The sequence below is a fragment of the Chaetura pelagica genome, unplaced genomic scaffold (assembly GCF_000747805.2).
Source record: "Chaetura pelagica isolate M959 unplaced genomic scaffold, ChaPel_1.0 scaffold3, whole genome shotgun sequence".
NCBI classification, from domain to species: Eukaryota; Metazoa; Chordata; class Aves; order Apodiformes; family Apodidae; genus Chaetura; species Chaetura pelagica.
In genome coordinates, this window is record NW_009952974.1 from 15751962 (window position 1) to 15761061 (window position 9100).

The following is a 9100-nucleotide window of genomic DNA, read 5'->3' on the forward strand; positions in this document are numbered from 1 at the left end:
CGGCACCGCTGCCGGCCGCTGAGGTGTCCCTGCCCCCGGCCTTGCTGGGCACCGGCAGAACCCCGGGGGTCCCCAGGAGGCACGGTGCTCCCAGGGCAGCAGGGAGAACGGTCAAAAGGCGCTGACTGCTTGACCCTTCTGGTCTCCTAAGTTAATCTTACTTCTCCAAGGAGAACAATGAGGAATTCTCTAGCTCCAGGAGTTCATTTTCTGTGTCAGAGTCCCATATGTCTTCTGCTTTCCTGCTGTCACTAAAATCTAACATTTTTAGGCTTTGGAAAAATAAGACATGTGTTTATGACTTATCCTTAAGATAAATACCATGCTGCAAGAGTATTACCATAAGCCTAGGTGGAGGAGTGTCAATAGTTCACACCCCTTATAACAACTGAGGAACACAATGACTCATTATCTGATAGAAACTCAGGAAACATTGGATTCTGCCTCGAGCGAGCCAGTGCAGAAAGTGAACCTAAAAGGTTGCACAGTCATTCCTCACCCTCAAAGCTTAAATCCAGAGAAAGAAGAAACACTTCTTTGCTCCCACTCTGTCAATGACAGATTTTACTGTTTGGAGGTATGACAACTTTACTCACGAAGTGCTGTAAGACTCACTGATGACAATCACATTAAAGCTCCAGCATCAACTCCAATACATAACATGCTCCTGAGCTTGTAAGTGCCTAATTTGAAACAAAACAGCAAGGGTTTTTTGGTTCTGAGTTGTATAATGTCATGGTGGCTTCTTAGTGCATGGAAAGGACATTTTTAAATTATCAGTTCAGTAGTTTTATCCTTAGTGTTTGTAATAAGACAAATACACAATGTCCTTCTAAGAAATAAAGTAATTGTTTTGTTTCTTTTTTAATTGCAGATTTATGCACATTATAGTTCAAACCGCATGTCAAAATATCCAAGGCTTTTCCTGGGATGTTTGTTTGTCTAGAAGAGAAACGTTAGAGGTAAGGAAATCTGACTGCAATCAAACCAGCCGAGTCCATGAGATGATACATAATTTCACAACTGTTAAGGTGCCTTTCATAATAATTCCATAAAAACCTGTGCCAAGCTGCTCATTGTGTACCTGTTTTAAGACACATTTTAAAAGACACTGTGGTACAGCTTTTTAAAAATTATTTCTGTCTGCTACTTTGCCAAGTTTAAAGTACAGTCTGAATATTTGTTAAATATACAACCCGTAAGTGCTCCTTAGTTTGTATTGAGCCATAGATACACCTTTCACTGAAATGTAGCCCTCAGTATTTTGCCTTTCTGAATAATAACATGACCATGTAAAGATCCTGCTTGCTTGAAGCTTTTATTGTCATTATTTTTATTCTGACTTCAATTGGGTCAATATTTTTTGCCCTCTTATTTGTTAGGCTATAAATACATTGACTGCAAAATAATAAGATAAAATAAAGTGTAAACAATTGAAATTGTATTAACTACAGGAGTATTGTGCAAAAAAAGGTTTTTTTCGGGTTTTTTTTCTTTCTTTTTTTCCTAAAGATATTGGAGTGATAAGGCAGGAAAAACTGCGACCCCAACAAACAAACTTGCTTGCCCAATTTATCATTATGGTACAGCAATAGATGAACCAATTAAACTTGTGTCTATTATTCAGTATTGGTGATCTCTAATGTGTTTGCATGGATGTCATTCAAAAGGAAAGCTAAATCATTAACTAGAAGATAAAGCACAACATGAAACTGAATGTAGTTGAATCAATTTTAAGACTGTATGCCCTTTATCATCCCCTACAGGCTTTTGTATTTGTTTCTGGGACCATTTATGAGCCTATCCCATCTATGTAGATTATATATTGTCACTAGATAATTTATCATAAGCTAAGGAAAGAACAAGCTGATAACTGTCTTAGAACCATAAAATAATACTATTTTCAGCACCATCAGTGGAAGACCATTACAGTTTCTTAGAGACTTGTAATACCCTTCAAGTGATGTCATTAAAACTTCTAACACCCTATTATTGATGTTGCTTGAAAGGAGTACTAAATCAGTAACTGTTAAGATACTGAAATGTAGTAGATGAAAACACAAGAGAATTCTATATAGTAACAAACAAAAAAAAATAATTAAAAAAAATAGGAAGAACATGCAAGTCTGTTCCCTCTTGGTTTGCTGCTGGTCACAGATCCTCATTCCCCACACTCCTTTGTAAATTGGAGACAAACATATTTTCCTGGGAGAGGAAAACAACATTCTGAGCAAGTCTAATCTAATAGACTTTAAAAAAATCACAACTTTCAGGTTTGTAAATTGAATTGGGAAAACCCCCAGAATAGTGCATCTACGTAAGTCTATCCATCATCCAGACTATATATGGAACTCTCACACATAGGACTTCCTTATTCCTTCTTGTAAGAAAGGTTGTGTGTATTGGTGATCCTGTGTAATATCTGGTGTGATGTTCCCATATTAGAGAAAAAAAAGCGAAATACAAGACAAACTAATTAAGTAGGAGGAATTGTACAGTAGGCATCCAGATTGCAGAGAGCAGTGAACTTAAATGTAATGGCCTTAATTTCTTCTACATCTCTGACCATAACCAGAATTCAAAAGTGGAACCAATGGGTACTTGCGGTAGCAGAATGATCAAGGAATATCTAGAAATATGGTAATGCTGCACAAGGAACAGGGACCATGTAGAGGGCATTGCAGGTCACCCAAAGCAGCTAAAATGTGTTTTACTTTCCTTTTCCCTCATGTGCATTTTGACACCATGGCAATAGATGTATAAACACATAGAAGCCCTAGTCACCTCTTAATATGGAATAAGTTGAAGAATAGCCCCCAGAAATATTCCTCAAATTTTTGCCCTTGGGCAGGGCTGGTGGGGAGTTGCTGGTTGCTCCAGATAGCAAGACAAACCCGTTACAATGCTGTAAGTCAAACATCAAGCTGGAAAGTAGAGACAGCATCTCTGGGTCAGGTCTGGTGACAGGAACCAGTGTCAGTGCTAGTCCAGCAGCCACCAGGGAAGCCTATGCTGTTAAGGCAGGTCCATAGGTCAAGCAAGGATATCAAGTCTTCAGGGAGGGTTGTGATATGGCCAGCCATAGGCATGGCTGCAGCATCATGAAGGCAGGTACCAGGTGTGAGAGCATCTTCTTAAACATAATTCTTGAGTGAGTGAGGGAGAGGAGATCCTCCTTGTGGTTTCTTAAAAGATTGTTCTCAGCAGTCTGGACCTGCTGGAGAGGTTGCCTGGGTTCTAGCCTTGAGCACAAGCAAATGAAATAGGAGAAGGGAGCACCCTATGGGCCCACACAAGAGGTAGAAAAAAATTAGATGAGCTATTCCTTCCTCTAAGTAATAGTGGTTTTCCCTGGATGAAGGAAATAATCTATTGCTGTCTAGATGCTAATAAATTGTGTGAGTCTCATATATCTTTTCCAGAAGAACCCTGTGAAGAAAGAGGTAGGACAACATCTGGCAGAAATAGCAAGCAAGGGAAGTGCAGCTAGTGTTTACTGAAGGACAGAAAGAAGGTGGAGCATGGTGTTGGAAAATAAATCCTCTCCGCTAAAGAAAATGGGTTGAAAAAGACAATGAGATGAATAGGCAAGAAATGGGAAGACCAGCGTTTGATTCATGGATAATGTCTTACTGAAGTTAAAGAGCAGGAATTAAGGCAAGAAACAATGAAGGGATTGCTGTGAAGAAAATATCTTACGTACAATCTGAAGCATTCAACTGGACATTTCTGGTAGCTGGCTTGTTTCGGTGGATAATAGAGATTTGCTTCTGGAGAAATATGATTTTGGAATTGGCAGCATACTCTTGGCTTGTATGTTTTTCTGGCTACAGTGTCTGTTTAAAAAATGAAGTTTTAGTGTGTAGTCGGTTATGCTTCAGCTGTTGATTCCCAAATATTAGCTCTCCTAAGTACGTTCCCTTCCTGCATTTCTACTGTAGAAAAAGACTATTTCTTAGTTATGATTATTAAATAATCTCTGTTGTGTTGCTTTTCCTTGATTTCACAGAAGATATATTGTACCCCGAACATGTTACACAATAAGTGAAGTCCTAAATCATGGTGAAGGGAAGATTAATAGTCTGTAGAAGTGATCATCACTGTTACTATGTATCTTTCTGTATGTCCGAAAAGTGAAGTTGTGAAGATGGACAAATCTCTGCCAAGAGGAGAACACAAACAATTGAAATTATAATTCAGGAATAAGAAGCAGCAAGAATGGAATCTGAAGTTGAAGTAAATCCTACAAGCACCAGGAGCTAAAACTAGTCTTACTCAAAATAGAGGAAACTGTGATAATGGGAAGCAATATAAAATGAGTATGTGGTGACCAGAAGATGTATTTTTTCTTTGCACTAAGGTTGGTATGCTATCTTTTTCAAGTAATAAAGTTTTGTTCTGAATCTTGTTTTCTGTTGTTCTTTCACCAAAATGTTGTTGGTGTGTATCATAGTCGCCTCTATATTATTTAATACAAAATGCAGTTATCTCTATGCTACAAACTACAAGCTAAGAAACTGAAAGCTGGGGCTGATATTCTAAGTTTTACATATCCTGTAGGCAACCTAAATACTTAAGAGAATGTTTTGAGAGCATTGTCAGTTTTAATTTTGTATTGCATAGCTTCTGACAGTTTGTTAAATACATATATGAATTATTTAAAAATCACTTATGTAACTATTTAAAGAACAGTCTATTTGTAGATCTTCAGCTTGCTGTTTCAACATGTGTTCATTTATAATGTTTTCCAAGGCTTTTTGTAATATGAGATTTTTAGCTACGGAAAGAGGAAAGAAATTTCTAATTTGTGAAAGAATTGCTATGCAGCCCATCTTGGTCAATAAAAACAAAGACCAATTTCTGCATGTTTTCCTTGATACAGCACCAGGCAGAACTCCAAGTTTTTATTTCTGTGAGTTCTTCCTCAACAGAAATGAGTGAGAACTAAGTAGGGCTTTTTTTGGTTTGGGTTTTTTTATCTTTAGATAATAGATATCTATAAAGAGACGTGCAGTTTAACTCTGTAATTTCTAAAGCTATATTACAAGATAGTTCTTTGTACAAAAGAACTGTGTTGTTTTGTTGTTCTTGGGGGGGGGGAGGTGTGTGTGTTGTTTTTTGTGTTGCTTTTTAAGAGAGACTCATATTTTTAATATGTTAATAGCAATTGTTAAGGTCAAGGTGGATCCAGTTTTGATCAGTTACAATACTGAAATAATTGCAATAATTTTTACTGTTAAAGATGATGTAAGAAGTTTGCTCTACTTACTTTCAATACTTATTTTAGCATTATTACAGTTAATTCCTGTTTCCTCTGGGACTGTATACTGCTTTTTAGTATTGGTTTATTATAATTCTATAAGACTATGTGCTGGAGAAAGTGATGCTCTGTTGTCTTCTGCTGAATTCAGGAATTTTGTTTCTCCTTGAATCTACTACTCTCTGCTTGGAGAGTCCTCCTGAAGGCACTGCCCCAAAGTCTAATGATGTCCAGGCCCATTTTTTTGTTTGGGTTAGATAAAACCTGAGGGTGCAGCCTTTCAGACTTCTTGGGGATGTAACCTGGAGTTCCAACCCTCCACCATTGCTGAGGCCGCAGTTGGGTTGCAGACAATTATGAGTTTGCAACCTCTGGACTTTCTTCTGTTGGTTCATAAAAACAAGAAGGAAATAAGCTGCAAGCCATGACTGTTACTTACACACCTTACTGGCACTGATTCCACCATGGTCTTCTCAAGCAAGCACCAGTGGCAGAGCAATTTCTGCTGTCAGGATCATGGCATAAAGAAGAAGGGAAAGGCTACTGGTCCCAACAAGCCATAAAAATAGAGTCCTAGGCCTCTGCTGGATGACCCAGTATGTGTGGGTATGACTCAACTCCAGTGTTTCCTCCATGTGCCGAAGCTTGATAATCCCACTATAGCCTTAGTCAATTAGTGAGACATTCATAGGAGAGGAACAGTGTGAGTAATTCTTTCCTTTGAAAGAGACCTTGATAGACCTTCCTGTGGGAGTCATGAGAGAAATTTCAAGATTTGGCTTGATATTAACACTAGGGGGAAAAATATTGTGGAAGCAATCAGAAGCAGCACAAAAGGATTGGGGGTGGGGAAATATCTGCAAGATTTTATAAAGGTAAGGGGTAAGAAACCCTAATAACAAAACTCAAGCAATTTGTAAAATGGGGCCTCTACTTACCAAACTGCCTAATTTGTTTTCCTTATTAGGTTGCTCATAATATTAAAATATTGTTTTCTTGAAAGCATCACACTAGCAAACATTCAAATAGCCTAGGTGGGTCTTTTAAGTAAATTGCGTTGGCTAGAGGACTTGAATTTTGTTATTAACCACGGAAAAAGAAAAGGTAATTGGAAAGGTTTCTTGTGGTTTGGAAATGCCTTCCAAATATTCATTAAACATTTAAGCGACTAAATTTGCAGAATATGTTCCTGACATTGGCACTGGTTCTGTGGTATTTCTCTCATCAGATGGAAGTACTGTGTGTTATGCAGAGTGCATTCATGCATAAACAATATCATTTTCATAAATTAAAACCTCCCCTGCAGAAGGAACATCTGTGCCTGCCTTTGAATAAAAGATGGTGGCATGTGAGTTGCCCCTTGACTGACTAGAAGAATCCTTATGTTTAGGAAGAAGGCACATAATCAAAAGGCGAGCAGGCTTGGCTCATCTTTTCAATTCTACCTGAAAAATTGTCATTCGTTTTCTCCCCTCGGGTTATGTAGGGTATATTTAGCTGTGTTGCCACAGACTGGGAAAGGTTGATCGGGTGCTTGAAAAGTTGCCTTTTGCTTTCCTTTCAGGCACAGCAACAGTTCTCGTGTGCGGAGCAGCCGGCTCGGGCAAAACGCGGGGAGATGTTGCAAACCGCACAAACCGGCGGCGCGATTACATTTCAGCGTGTTTTTAGCACGCAAGGGTGGCCACGAGTGTGCTGCTGGACCAGCAGAGGTTTGCAGCGCTTACGCTTTGGATTTCCATAGCTATAAGCACCTTTAAATCAGACGTCATTAGCCTGACTTCTCGGGGGAAGAAAAAAAGAAAAAAAAAAAAAAAAGTGCCCTCATCCACAGGAAAGCTCGTGTCTTTTCTGCTGGGGTTAGGTGAAATATTTCTAAATACCTCAGCTTTGTGACAGGCTTCGTCTCAGGTATTCAGGGACAGCCTTGAATCTGTTTCTGAGGGTTGGAGGCAAAGACCTGTTGATAATTGTTCCTGGTCACTGGGGGGGAATCGGTCCCCCGCAGGTTGTGTCTCCGGGTTTCTTAAGCCCCAGAATAATGAGTGGAGATTAAAGAAGCCCACGTTTCGCGGCTGGGAAGAGGGGGAGACGGCGAATCTATAGCGCTGGATCCAGGGCTGTCTTGCGGGGAAGAAGCCCGGTGTGCCGGTCCGGCCCGTGGCGGGGAGCCCGGACAGTTCCACGGGGCGGGCTGGAGACTCCCCAGGTTCCCTCCGTGGCCTAAGAGGGGAGACCGGATGGGACCGGGGAACTCGAGCGGCCGCTGAGGGTTCGGTGCAGCCCCGACCGAACTTAGGCTCACCACCAATACTTACATTTAGCTGCATGGAATACAGGCTGAAGTCGACATACAGACATTTTTCCTGACATTCTGGTTTTCATCAGAAAATACAGCTTAGTATGAGATTGGCAATGAGACCTCTCTTTTTTTTTTTTTTTTTTTTTTTTTTTTTTCCAATTTTATTCTACAAATAATAAGTGTTGCACCTTTCATGAGCTATCCCAATAAAACAATAATCCCATAGGAATTACTTACACTAAGAAAGAAAAAAAAAAATCACATTTAAGGAGAAATGCAACATTCGACCAAATGTCAATACTATGTTGTTGCCAAAGGATGGATGTTTTTCTAAAATCCCAGTGTGCATTACACCATAATATACAGGATTACAAACAAAATTACAGTACAGATTGATTCCAGTTGAACCAGCGTTACATTTCAAACAGCACTTATTCTGGACTGCATTGTACATGCAATAGCTATTGTTCTAATTACGGATTAAATGGATTGAATTTGTTTCAAGCTACCGTACTAATCGACTACAATAGGTATATAGCCCGACTTTGACAACTTGATTAGTTTTAGGTTCCGATTTATAAGATGAGCATATGACAACCACGGATTGTGTGAATATGTATAAAATCATGCATTTATATCGCCTGGAAACATTAACATCTTCAAGTTCTCTTCAAAGAAAACAAAACAAAACAAAACAAAACAAAAAACCAACCAAAAAAACAACCAACACGGAATGCCAAGGGGTTCAAAGACTAAAAAGAAACAGTGCAAATTGTATGTGATAGTCAAGCAGCTTTCGATTTTAAAAGGGTGTTGGCATTTGCTTATAATCTTTATATACAAGTTTGTGCAAGTAATGTGTTGAATTGATATGTTTTAATAGAAAATAAGTCTCTCGTTCTTATAACTTCTCAAGACCTAGGGGATCTGGTTCTTGTTGTAGAGGGGAAAGGAATAAAACAAACAAACAAACAAAAAATAATAAAAGAAAATAGGGGAAAACAAAAGAAAAAAAAATAAAGAAATAAAAGATATTTTTCATGGGAAAGAAATTGCCCGGATTGTGCATTATTTATTTTTTTTTAGTTCAACTATTTGAAAGGAAAGAAGTGCTAAGGCAACATAACTTCTCTAAGCACTTTTCTGCTGGCTTAAATTAGTTAAATTATTTTGTATAAATTAGATATAATTCTACCTTTCCAATATGTATAAAAATTGATGAAGCTGCATGGTTTAAAATAGGAAATTCACATTATAAAAAGTCATTAAAAATTCTGTACAAAATCACAACAAAATAATTCAGCATGGGAAAGGTAACAAGTAGTAAAAGGTTGGTTGAAAAATATAGATTTCTTATATATTTTGTAATTGGCCCATCGCTAGTTTAAAAATTGCATAGATCCTAATTATTGCTTGTGACTTTGTTATCCCGATCAGGTAATTGACGGATCCCAGTGCCCCTACCCCCAATTTACAGCGCGGCTCCGGGGAGCAGAAGCAAGACAGAAGGTGAGCGGGGACGCGGCGGTCCACGAAGC

General features: G+C 38.7%; 1 protein-coding gene across 1 annotated transcript in view; it reads right to left on the minus strand.

The window, feature by feature from the left end:
- CERKL (ceramide kinase-like) overlaps positions 1–9100 on the minus strand; it is a 61031-nt gene that overhangs the window by 51121 nt on the left and 810 nt on the right. The gene's annotated exons all lie outside the window — the stretch shown is intronic.